The 13880-nt window shown below is 41.9% G+C and overlaps 1 long non-coding RNA gene and 1 pseudogene across 1 annotated transcript; one reads left to right on the forward strand and one right to left on the reverse strand.

The window, feature by feature from the left end:
• Positions 1–1330: 1330 nt before the first annotated feature.
• LOC116212159 lies at positions 1331–12564 on the reverse strand (annotated as a pseudogene).
• LOC116210271 lies at positions 6411–7904 on the forward strand. Its single transcript, XR_004157455.1, has 2 exons — positions 6411–7151; positions 7446–7904. It is a non-coding gene; the product is annotated as an uncharacterized LOC116210271 (long non-coding RNA).
• Positions 12565–13880: the final 1316 nt, after the last annotated feature.

Below are 13880 nucleotides of genomic sequence, written 5' to 3' on the forward strand. Positions count from 1 at the left end.
ATTCCTACATGCTATGTAGTATAATTTGATATTGTCAAACACCAACCGTAATAGAATGATTATAAAGGTGGTAATTGGGTATATTGCAGAACATTGTGAGGAATGTGAGTGACCAAAATGAGATTTGTCCCTCCTTCACAACGAGAGTGATATCTCATTGGCCCCATAGGTTGGTGAAGTCTAAAAGTGTATCCAAATGAGTCGATATAGAGATATCGAGCTCATTTAGAACCAATAAATGAGATTGAGCCATACAAAAATGACAATGACTGTGCCTTGGGCTCTATCGAGATATAGAAGGCAAAAGGAACATGTTGCATGGTAACATAGTCCATAGGTTCGTCAACAATGACTTTCCCATTTTTGAGTGGTAGTGATGCATTGTTAGATGCCGCTCATTGTATTTAATGTTGAAATGGAGATTTCAACATTACTATTAATGTAATCGGGAATCTACAAGATTACATGACACGACCGGATCGACAGATATGAGACAAGTTTCATCTAATGGATGATTTATGACACAAGTCAAATTAATCGAAATTTAATCAGAATAAATTTACCGATTAATTGGATTTCGATTATTGGATTTAATGGATCGAATTGGTAGACGATTTGGATGTCAACACATGAACCAATGATGTGATGACAGGTGGTCTAATTTTTTTGAAAAGTGGCCCAATGATATGCCGATACATGGACCAACCATGTGATGACAAGTGGCCCAATCATGTAAATCGACATGGACCAATCACGTGATGATAAGTGGTCCGACTGTGTATTGACAAGTGGTTCAATCGTGCGATAACACTTGGACCAATAGGGATACGACAAATGGCATATGGAAGCCACGGGTTTGGGAACCCATCCCACATTGATTTGGGAACCCATCCATGCTCTCTCCAAATCCCTGTAACTTGGTGCATTGGTTCTTGGTTTGTGCAAGTCAAGTTCTTGGATACTAGGTAAGGGTGGGTCATTGCATTACATACTCTTTGATAACAATGCTTCCTTGTTTCATATTAAAAGTAAAGTCAAAACGTTTACTTATATATAAAAAAAAGTCAAAAACATTTTAATCTCCAAAAATGACTATGAGATCAAGAGTCGCATATAACTGAGAAAGACCTACCTACCCTCATATTTACAGATTGCTAACTCTCTATTTAGACAGTAGCAGACAACTTCCATATGTGTGTGTATGTGTATATACAACCAATCAGCAGCAACACATGGCCTCTTGCAAGGATGGATAGCCATGACATGACCAAAAGCAAAAAAGAAACTGAGCAAGTTCCAAGTCTTGAGCATCCAAAGGGGAAGGGAGCGCCTAGCAGAAGAACATGGATCTGCAGACATTCTTATGGAGTTTTGGCAACTGAGGGACTAGACCAGCACCCCTAGAAGTGATCCTGACATGGCTCGATGAAGCCTCTGAGGTTTCCTCAAACTTCATGAACTACCCCATCTGAGTTGTCGCTAGGTGAGCATAACAGATTGGAGTCTCTGCATGCAATATTACAATACAAGAGTTTTGAGTTGTCGAACTTTCTTGAAGGGACCGAGGTTTAAAAGTGATTTACTTACCTAACAGCTGTAGCGCTTCGCTGGTAACTGCAGTAAGATATCATCCATGGTTAGAAAATCTCTCTCTTTCTCTCTGTTAACATGAAAATGACAAACTAATGAACTCAATCAAACTCGAGGGATTGGACTTATTATTGAACTTACACATATGACAAAGAATGGACCAATTCCTGAAGATCATCAGCTAAAAACCTGATTTCATTAGGGAGGACATGGTACCCGCCTATTGGCTCCCTGAGAAAAATAAACCCAAACCTAAGGTTTATAACTGTGGAAGAAACGAGGCAGACAACTCCTATTTGCCTTGGCTTCTTAAGAATGATACGATCATATCCTCACAATCATCCCAACATGTGTGTAGAGATAAAAATCATTGTTTTTAGGATGGCAAACTTTGTTGTGATAATAGTTCCTGAAAACCAATGAGAGAGCCTAAGAAGATGCAGTAATGAGACATAATAAATCTTATTCAGTAGTCACAGATTTTAGGGAACGGTCCATACCAGGTGGAACATTACCAGGCCGACGAGTTTAGAAGAATCTAATGTGGTGATTTTTTTGTGCAACAATCACCACAAATTTGAGGGACCAAGTTTCATCCAAAAACTTGCATGCTTGCCAGCCAGTGTTTATAATACAAACATAAAACTTTAGTCATATATATATATATATATATATATTTATATATTTTCAAATGGAGAACATCAAAATTTTAAAAGCCAACCGTGTTAAAGTCATTATCTAAACTCAATCATTTGATCCGGTTCGACATTTAATACTTGTTTGAATTGCGACTCGCTAACACCATCCCTGGAATAAACAAACAGGGTTGTGTGAATGCACAAAATGCAAAGTTTCATCCCACCAAAAATTTCTAACTGTGATGTGATTCTCGCCAAGAATGACGAGACCCGACAACTAAAGGAACCCAAGATCGTTTCACGATCAGATTTGAGTGACAAACCTTCAACCCGTTGTTTACGACAAAAACAAGAACCTTAGTATAATTGACCTCAACTCGTTGTTTAATGCGAAACAAGAACCTCGGTATATAGGAAGACGCCACAAACGGTGGTGGAAAGCCGTTTGATAAGTCAATGATGAACGCCACAGAAACTTCCGATAAGTTCGAATTAGTTCTTCAAGAACCAAAGAGAATACTCTCATAATTTTCTGAATGTTCCTTTTATAAAAATTCACTAAATGAATATATATAGACATAAACTAATCCTAATCTGGCCATATCTCTCGCTAAAGATAAGGAAAAATAAAAACCTAAAATATCGATAGAGATATGACTTAATCTATAAAGATATGAAATCTAAATATTCTTAGAATATCTCCATTTGATTTAAACTTTAAACAAATCTGATTATATCTTCTCTTGATCTTTAAATATTATAGAAACATCCTCAAACACTTGCTGAATTTAGCCGTGTCCGGAATCTTCTATAACTTGAATCAAATTCATGGATTTTTGTTGATCACGTGATTCATGTCCAATGGGCCTCCACGAATTTGTTTGAGCCCAAACCTCTTGAATCAGGCCGTTGAGTTCATCTTTAAACTTCTTTACTCGTACTCGCGTAATCGGTCCAATTGGAACTTGAACTGGATCCCTTGAAATCGTGCTACGATTTGCATCAAATTGTGTCATAGATATTGATCATTCACCCTTGTGGGAGCGATGCCCTGAGTAATGATGCCATAGACTGAAAGGGTCTTCTTCTTCCAGGGACCTAAGAACTTGAATTTAATGTCAAAACGCTACTCCGCAAGCTCGGAGCAGAACAATATTAAGGAAACAAACCATAGAGATCTAAATTCTTCCTCTCTGGAAGCAAACAAAGAATGAACTGCTGATCGCCACGAAGTCTGTCCTGCATCTTGTCTAAGATCTTTTCCACCCTAATAACAGGGGGTGCACGCCTAAGTTCCGAGTCCTCGTTGCATGTGTGATGGGGTTGATCAATGGACTAAGTGAAGAGAACACAACGAGAAACTAGTCAATCAGTTTTTGATATCTAGAGCAATCGAATCCTCGATAGAAACCAAATATTATAATAAATTTGGAGCAGAGGAGATCACAAAACTTACAATTCCTTTCATATTCCCACATCTAATCAAGTCTCTGATAAGACTATCCACATTGCATATAGTAGAGGAGTTTGCAATGGTCCATGTTCGTATTCTTTTTGGCTCGACCAATTTCTATTCAGCCATATCAAGATGTCAGATGAAACAAATAAGAATGGACTGTCAGGCTAAGAGAGTTTTTCGCACCTTCCTGTTAAAATTCCATCTTCCATTTTGAGGAAAGAATCCTCACCGTTGCCAGCTTTCAACTTAAATCGAAAAACAAGGAATTAAATTAGGGCGAGGAAGGACGCAATAAAATAAAGCAACAAAGTAATAATAGTATTCAACTTGAAAGAACTAATGGACAATAAATGTCAAGGTTAATATATCCTGAACAATGATTACTAAAGGACCAAGTACAATAAGCTGCGACACATAAACCGATAGACCAATCAATAAGTTGGGAAGCCGATTCAAGAGTACCTTAGGAGAAGAGAGAACACGCCCTTCGATTGGAGTAAAGTTAACGTTGATGTTAATACCACAACGACGAAGCATGGGTTCCGCGCCATAATTATTCCTTCTAAGTGCATGCAACCACTAGATATATAAGAGTCATTGCTTTCAGTTGCTTATTAGCTATGTCATGAATTCATAAAATAATAATTCAGGAGAATCTACATCCTCCAGTGCTCTCTTCCGCTCTTGAGGCTTCCAAAGAAGCTCTCTGCAGATTGGTTAAGTGCTTTTGTATAGCGCTGAAAGGACACCAAAGTGCAAAGCTACAAAAAGAAATTTAAACCATAAGTGAACAGACATCAATTTTCCACTAGCTTGCAATTTGTATGAGCTGGATATACCTCAAGGGGAATGTATGTAGGCCGCTTCGGTTTTCCCACATCGATGCATGGGTAATCTCTTGAATATCTTAGGTCAATATGGCGATAATTGACAATAATCATAGACAATCACTTCAACCATTTCGACCTCTCAATTTCCATTTCTTTGTTTCAAAGAAAATCTATAAATGGCAATTGTCAGCATTCTATTTTGGTCCACCAGCTCTAGGAGAGGACATCAACAACGATCTTGACTACGATCCTGAAACTATAGCAAAAGAGGATCCAGTAGACCCCGAGTTACTGTTCACAGCCGGACCAACAGAGTTAACCAGACAACTCCGAAGCACGATAGTGTAGAAGCCCCAGGGTTCCCACGCAGATCACAGAGAGAAGCAGGAGAGGCCAGACGACGCCTAATCTCAAATTAGCAGAAATCGGCTCCTGCAGCACTATTCTCCGCCAGCTCACCGGGTCATTAGAAAGTATCCAATATGGGACTCTAAAATCCTTCATGGTGCCCAACTGATGAATATTACCTTCGAGCACATTTCGCAAATCATCTGCTTGAGCCGGAGCACTCCCGAGTAATAACAGACGACCTTTCCAATGGGGCTTCCGAGACACTGATTCAATAGGCGAGTTAAGGACACCCAATGACAGGTCTAGCCATATCTAAGGGTTTTCAGGATCATGAAACATGTTTCAGATTGTTCTTCAGAAATCATTTGGGTCTCCCGAGTGACTCTTGAGTAGGAAAAAAAGGGTCCATTTCAACAAGAATCTCAAACAGAAGACCTGTTCGACGAAATGTTAATGCTCAAAATTAGGCCTGACCAATTCCAAGGACCCCAAGGACCAGGGAGGTCAAATCAGATCACACTGCACAAGTCGTTATCTTCTTGAGTGTCTCTCAGGCGAAAAAAATGGCTCATTTCAGATGGATTCTTGCACTGGTGGCTTGTCAGGCGAAATGTTAACACCCGAGCTCAGAACCAACTATTCCTAACAACCCAAAAGGCTAGGAGATCATCTCAGTTTGGATTGCACAAATCACCTCGGTTTCCCGAGTAGCTCCAAGACGGTCTCAAACGCCGTCCAACAAACCCTCGGGATCCATTTTTGAAAAACGGAGAACAGAACATGTTTCCAGCCATCTCGAGCCACTAAGGAAACAGTAAGAGAAGTCCGACTTCAGATTTTCGAGACGTCTCTGGTTCTCCGTTTGTGGTGGAAGCTGCGGATTTAATTGTTCCATCTCAACAATAGAGCATACCAAAACGACCGAATCGACAGAAACAGTTAACTTTGCTCAGATCACACGAATCGAGCAAAACCGACTCCCGAGCCCCGGGTTCCCCAAGTCATCGACCTAAGCGAAGCATAACTTGGGCTCATTAGAATCCTCTCCTCGCTACGATCGACAATACGCCATCCACTCGGGTCACAAATTCCAAATTTGCCCTCGATCGAGACCTGAGCATAACGACTCCCTTTCTTCCATTTAATGGGCCCCAAACATATTTCCCATCCACCCATCACTTCCCTTCTTCTCTTTTCTTCCATCCACTCTTATACACCTATATACATCCTCCACATATACATACACACTTATTATTCATCCATCCCCAGCATTCTATCCTCTTACGATTCCTTCTCCTCCAATCACAACTCACTAGAATTTTCTTCCAACCAATCACCATTCACCTTATCTTCATCTTATCCCACCCCCATACATACATAAACATAAACACATCTCCCATCCACTCATCATTTTCTTCCATCAACTCTCATACACCTCTACATACATATACATTCTATCTTCCCATCCAAACACAATCTCATCTCCTCCAAACACCATCTAACACCTCACCGTTCTCTATTCAATATATTCTTCAATATACCTAAAATCAACTACCATTCTTCAACCAATCTTCAACTATCAACTTCTCTCTCTAACTCTCACTCTCTCTCAACTCTCAAAACTCTATCAAACTCCCTCTAAATTCCCAATTTCGATCAACATAACAACAGACACTCTCCAAGGCCAAAACCGGCCAAAATTATTGGAAATCCACATAGTTTTCCGATGACTGCCTCCCCACCCCACTCGAACTTCGAACAAACTACATACCCCTCTTGTTTTCGACCTTCCAAGTCCGTTGGAGGTGTAATTTTCATCATTTAAGATGTCGTTTCAGCTCTATCCAAAACCGCTCTTTTCAAGCTTTTCCTGATCTCCGGTGAGCCTCCTTCCTCCACGACTTTGATGAATCGTGCCCACACTCTTTGACGGGCCACCCACTACCCTCACTCTTCCTGTGCAAGGAGATCACGGTCCAAGAGCCACTCCATCGGGCAAAACCTCATCCCAAGCCTCTTCCTCACGCGGGTCTCTCTCTTTTCCTGGTTTTCCTTTTTTTTTTCTCCTCCGGTCAGTGCAGGGTCCAATGGTCCACACACCACCTCTGACCTCACAGGGGGTTCCTAAGCTGCTGTAAACTACCGTGAGCAGCAGCTACACCCACCTCCCAATTCCCGTTCACCTGAGGGTCTCTCTTGGCTCCCTCATAGCCACGGGTGGCAGCAGCCTCTTTAGGGTTACTTCAAGCTTTCAAATCACCTCATACACGCCCTGAGGCATAGGTATAACTTCCCGACCCTTAAAGGAGTAGGTCTTTCCAATTTCATCGCATTTGTGGGGCATAAGGCGAAGATCAGGGAAGATGAGACCATCCCGACTCAAGTCGAGTCAAGAGAGGTTTTGTCCCTACCTATTTGGGTGAGGCCAAGACCTCTCCCGACCCAGCTTGAGTCGGCCATGGCCTCATTGGCCTCGATTCGACTTTATTTCGTGTTTTTACCATACCTTGTTGTGCAAGCCAACACCTACTTAGTGTGTATTTGTCTAATATGATGTATAATATGTTGTGCATGCAGGAAACGGTCTAAATCGGGGTGAGGAGACCAAACTTGACCCATGATGGGCCAAGCAGACCTCTCAGCCATACCCTTGAGGGTGTGGCGGAGAGCCCCTCGGGCACTCACAAGTTGGGTAGTAGCCTCCCCGTCTCAGTCCAACGTTGTTTCTTGGTTTTTACATTACCTTATTTTCCATGTTGATACCGTTTTATTGATTCTCATTAAATTTCGTGTTGCATGCCTCTTTACCATGGCGGTACCGACTTTATTCATGTGATTGCTCTTTGTCCTGTTTAATCGATGATGCATGCGAGAAATGACTTGAATTGAAGTCGGGAAAATCACAAGAACCCGAGTCGGGTCAAGGAGTCTCTCGGCATTACACATGAGGGCGGGGCCAAGAGCCCCTTGACCCACCTCGGGTCCAAGGTGACCTCTCTTGCCTCGATTCAACCTCGTTTCTCGGCTCTTGTGTAATCCTGTTTTCCATGCCGACACCCTTTCTTCGATTAATTATACTTTAACACATTAATACTAAGTAACTTGCATGGATTTGGGTCATGAGGACCATTGCAGGCCCACAAGTGCCCAATGGGTTCTTGGCCATCCTTGTTGGCCAAGCTTCCTTGGCCTGTGAGGACCCATTATGGTCCTCGTGTCACGAGTCGTTAAAACAGTTGGGAATTAGGGTCAATTTAGGCGGTGAACCCATGATCGATTATCTAAAACCCACAAAACCAAAATAATTTGGTAAATCACTCAAATTAATCAAACACACATGCGTGGTAAATTGGGACGACTCACTCGATTAATTAATCCACTCAACCTTTAATAAATCGCACAAACCAGTTAATAATTTGTAACCGAGTCGATAAACCATGAACCGATATTCGCACCCTTTTCCAAACCCACATTTTAACAAAGCATCGAGACTTGTGACACGTGTAGCATGGATATCTAGGTAGGATCGCGCATCCTGACTCGAGTCTGGGTCCGATTTGAGGCGGCTCGAGTCAGAGCACAGAAATCCTAGACCACTTCCGGATAGAGCGATCGGTCTCTCAGCTCCCTCAAGATCCACACGACCCTGGAGGACCCTAGGGATCTGTTGATATCGACTACTGACCTCGATCCTTGTCGCGCAATCTCGAGTTATCATCACACAAACACATTTTTTTGACTTAAAGGCACGACTATTTGTTTATGGATTACCGACAATCCTAAGGTTACAATGGTCGAAACATGCAAAGTCACGGGTAAAGACGGATAACCTGTGCAGGCGCAGGTCTCATCTGCATAGCCCTCTTTACCCGATCGAAGTGTTTCTGTCATTCTGACATAGACTTGGGTGCTTAGGGATGTGGTCCCAAGGAACGAGTGGGGAAGGCCGTGAAAGGTTGTTCGGTCCTTCATATGGTAAGAGTAGAGACCTTGACACTCCCGTGGTGTTTCACACCCTCACTTCCCTAAGTATGTGCATAGATCGGGTAAAACATGAAAATCGACTAACTTTTAAACCTATCATAATCAAAACACGGGAAAATGAGTGGGACAAGACTTCAGGTTTTAAAACCTCAACAAAAACACACTCTGTCGTAATTTGTTAAATCTTCAGTGACATGAAATAAATTAACTTAAAATAAACTCACACATTCGGGACTTGACAACATACATCATATATGTCAAGTCATTTATAAGCAAAACCGAATGCTACATACCGTTCCTAAGGCGGTTCATGACCGACTTTCACCATGCACAACACTCTGCTTTCATCTGTTTAGGGTAGAGACATGTCTGTCAAGCAACCCCGGTACATAACTTGATAATCATGTAAACATGACTATTAATACACACTTGTCTGTTTATCTGTTTTCTCCCGTTTTCATCTGTTTTGCTACGGTTCGTGCCCTAAGCCTTAGGATGCGACCAACACGGGGCCCAACGCCCCAGTCATCGATCATAGGGGTCCAATACCCCCACACACAATGAGCGCGCGCAACTTGAGTACAATATGGGGTTCGGCCTCAAGTCACTGTTTCAATCCAAGTAGTGTCTAAGCGAAGGACGACTCAAATCGAGACATGTGAAAAGAGGTTAGAGAATGACCTAGGAGCTCGACTGAATCCACGGCTATCTCAAGGATCATTCGGTCCTCTTGGGATCCGTCAGTTTGTTCGGATCTGATCTCTGTCAAATGAGCCCGCTCGCATTAATTTCAGTTTCGGTCTTCCAAACACATGGTGAGCGTGAGCGGAATATTGGCTGAACACGAACTGACTAGGATCCATTCATTGTAATTTGTATTTTATTATACGAGAGTACAGTGCAAGGACATTTATTTGTATATTCATTCTTGTAAGGATCCCGGTCGGCGAGTGAGAGATTCGAGAGTCGAAATAGGTCGAGTCGATTTAAGGGTCCCTAAGACAGGGGAACCTCACGGATCACGGGCTCGGTCCACACGGTTCACCGGTCATCACACGCTGTTTAGTCGAGACGCGAGGATGGTGGACCAATTCCCTGACACGAGGATTCGCTCCTCTTTCAGTCTCTTAACCTGAATCGATCATTTCCACGAATTTATTGTATCAAAACGAGCCAAACGAGTGAAACTTAATCCATGCGGTAAATAAATTAAAAACGGCAAACCCTAGACAAACTAGAGTACTGATGTACGGGATATAGGCCCGCATGTAATAAAAACCCCAAATTCGGAACCCTCAGTTCCGCAGACCATATGCCTTAGCAACTAGGTGTATCCGATATCCTTAGACTCGGGCCACTCCCTGACCCTCAACAATCGGGTCGTAAACAGGTAGTGGCGGCTCCCTTCTCATGCGTGTCCATCACGCGTCCTCCGGAAAAGTGGACACTCCCAAGCCGTACATCGTGCGCACGCATACGGGCCCTAATGAGACAAAATTTGAGTATGCACAGGCATCAATATTCAGCGACTACTTCTAGGGGTCTACTGTAAAAATTATGCGCGGACGAAATATCTGTCAGACAGGGTACGGAGGAGGGAGAGGGGAATGGCACATACAATTGCTGCCTGCATGGTCTTCCACTCAAGCCAGTAATCTTGTACTCAATATTTGAGGGACTAGCCTTGATCCTCAGTTTTTGAGCGTGTGCTTCGCCTGTACACGGCAAAAGGAACAGCAATCTTGGTAAAGTATTATCGGTAATGACCTGCAAAATACTGAGTAGAATGCAGGTAACCTTGTGGGCCCCCTTAGGATTTCCAACGTTTTGGTTATCAAGTTAAAAATCCACCACAGGTCCAGGCTTCACAATCATGGTGGTAGATACATCTGGAAGGAGTCCATTATTCCATTAGCAAAGCAATCGATTCACACAATAACAGTTCAAAAGATGAGACGAAGCACCCACCAATATTCAGAGACAGGCCTCCTTGATTTGTTTGGAAACTAGAATGAAATCCCCTGCATCGAAGAACTCCACCTCCCATGTCTTCATAATTTCTGGGATCGTTCTGAAAGAAGACTGCCGGACAGGGAGGCAGCCCCTGTATATACAATGTATAATTTAGTTGCAAGCTGGAAGTCCACATAAAAGACAAGTACAACAGCAGAAAAGCTTCGCTTACTGCTTAGCGGCATGCTGCCTTAAGGATAATATCAAGCATTCGGAATGCTTCCTGGGAATTCTCTGTATCCTGGCCTTGCAGCGCACTGGCAATCGCCTGCAGGGGAATTTTAGCGGCAAGGCTTATCTCGACTTTGTATGTTTTTGACTGGCACGGCCTGCGAAGTCTCTTCCGATCAGCCATGTTCGGACTGCCATCACCATCTGAACTAGCATTTCCTTGAGTTCTGCAGAAGGAGGAGGATCATTAGTAATCATACAGGAAGTACATGTCCAGTGTTTCGAGCAAAACCGATTGCACATTCACCTGCTTGAAGTGGCATCCTCCAGCACAACGGTGAATTGAAGCTTCTTGCGTGGAAGGGGCCCTGCAGTAAACAAGCTCTTTTCACCATCATAGGCGAACTGCTGTCCATCTAACTCACTGATATAAGTCTCATGAACTCTGTCGATCACCTTCCTCCCAACAATCTTGCCATCAGCAGGACGGCCATCTTCGTAGGTAAGAGATACCTACATTTTGCGAAGCATTAACTTACGAAAAGAGGAAACACAGTGGCACTCTCCATCATCATATATTGTAAAGAAGCAGAGAGGATAGGGAAACTCAAGCGCACATACACTGTAATGGAAACACCGACGGTCAAGAGTAGCAACGTCCACTTTGAAGTGATTCGTTGACAGCGATATCTTGTTGCCTCTGCTGCCGAGGCCTCGTCTAGCCTTGGGAAGACGCTCAGCCTTCTTCTTCCCCGGTTCTGGAGTGACCTGGTTTTTCTTTTGCCTTTTCTGGAATTACGTTAGGTGGGATAGGAGGAGGAGGAAGGGGAGGTGGCAGTCCGTCCTTCATATTGGATCCTCATATTAAGATAAACATAATCGGGTAGAATTAACAGATTTCACAACTTGGACCACAACGTAGCAGGAGCATATATGACAATCATATACATACATCGAGAAAATGCGTACCATCCTGATGCAACATAAATAACACAAGAACATGAACTGACTAAAAATAAAGCCATGTAAAGAACGATTCACAACAAACTGCACGCAAGATGAGAAAGGCACTCAACAGTTACGGGAAACTAATATGTCGTGAAAGGCGAATCACCTACATAAGGCATGACACTGCAGCTAAAAGTCAAGACTCAGCAAAAAACAATGCAGTCAAGTGGAGATCAAACGTCAAAGCAGGCGCAACTCATTCACGTCAGGAGAAGAGTAACAAAGCATATCGGTTCACAAGAACCGACAAGAAAACTAGCTGGAAGGAAAGCCAAGAAAAACCGTTTCTAAGAAATGGGACGGACAAGTGAAACAGTCGCAACAGTGGCATCATGCGGAGACAAATGCTACGAAAAAGCCAGAAAGTCGACGCAAGAAACGAGAGATGCGATCTGCCAGAGGCCATGCCTAATGGTTTCAACGGAGAAGTGTACCTCTGAGACGAAAACTGTAGGCCTCGTGAACAACTGGAGTAGAGTGCGAGACAGAGGGACAGAGTGGAGGGAGGGAGTGAATAACGAAAATGGACAGGCAACGGAAGAGTGATCAACAACTTAAGTAGCAACGTACTTCCTGCCTCCGTCAATTAAAAGATCCGAGATAGGAGGAGGGAGGGAGAATAGGAGGAGGAGAAGGTCTTCTATGTAGAAAAATACCACTTTGCACGCAAGACAGTTCAGGGAGAGAGAGGTGATATGGCACACCTCTCTCCTGGTGACCAAGAGGTTATAGGTTCGATAATCAGTTGGACTATTCGTGCCCCTTTATTAGATATTAAAATTTCTATTTCAATTTACTAGGCTCATGAGTCTCCTTTGTAACAAAAAACAATATTTGAATTCATTGATAAAGAAATTAATTAAAGTAAGAGTTTTTATATGAAAACTCTATGGTATATATACTTGTATTTATTTGAAAATTTTCAAGTAAGTAAGTTACTTATAATTCAGGTAAAATATATAATAAATAAATAAATTATTGCAGATCAAATAATTTATTTGAAAAATTCAAATAATTTACTTGCATATACATGTATCTTCAATTCTAGGCATTGTAATGACAAAAAAAAATCTACGTATTGTAAAGTAATTCGTCTTTTCTAGCATGACATTGTGCCAACTTGACACAAATTTGTCCTTTATGCAGTGTTATGGCAGCGGTTGGAAGCCAATCAACCCTTTTTTAAGTAAAAATTAAACAAAATAATTTTTTTTAAAAGAGTAAGATCGAGCGATCAACTACAACAAAGAAGGGGGATTGGGGCGGTCGGCGGCAGTCACCACCCTTGTTTGAGGTTGCAAAGGACCCCAAGCCCTCTTCTCTTGCTCTAAAATTGATGGTGTGAAACTCCTCAATCTTTAACGAGAGTAAAAAAAAAAAAAAACAACAACAAAAGACTACACCCCTCTGAGATCGACGGTGGCTAGCGACCCACCCTCCTACTCTCATATTCCCAATCTTGCGGTTCATAATTTTTTTAGAGTTTTTAAATTTTTTTAATAATTTACGTTAAAAATGTATTTCATTAAGTTTTTATTTTTCAAAAAATAAAAATAAAAGCAAAAACCAAAAATTTGTACTTAATTGAGAATTTTGGTACTTTAGATACTGAAATGTGTACGCATCTAGTACTTTGATTCAAACATTTAGTTTTAGTAGATACAAGCAAATAATGACATTAATAATTAAAAAGTATTAAAGTCAGTTTAATTTTACTACCTCCCTAGCACAATTATTTTTTGGACACCCGTCATTAGCATTTTAAGTACTAAAATTAATGATTTAGCTCATACACTTAGTATTTTGTGAGTACGAGTAAATAAGGTAAGGGACGGT

This window comes from Punica granatum, chromosome 6 (genome assembly GCF_007655135.1).
Source record: "Punica granatum isolate Tunisia-2019 chromosome 6, ASM765513v2, whole genome shotgun sequence".
In the NCBI taxonomy this organism is placed as follows: Eukaryota; Viridiplantae; Streptophyta; class Magnoliopsida; order Myrtales; family Lythraceae; genus Punica; species Punica granatum.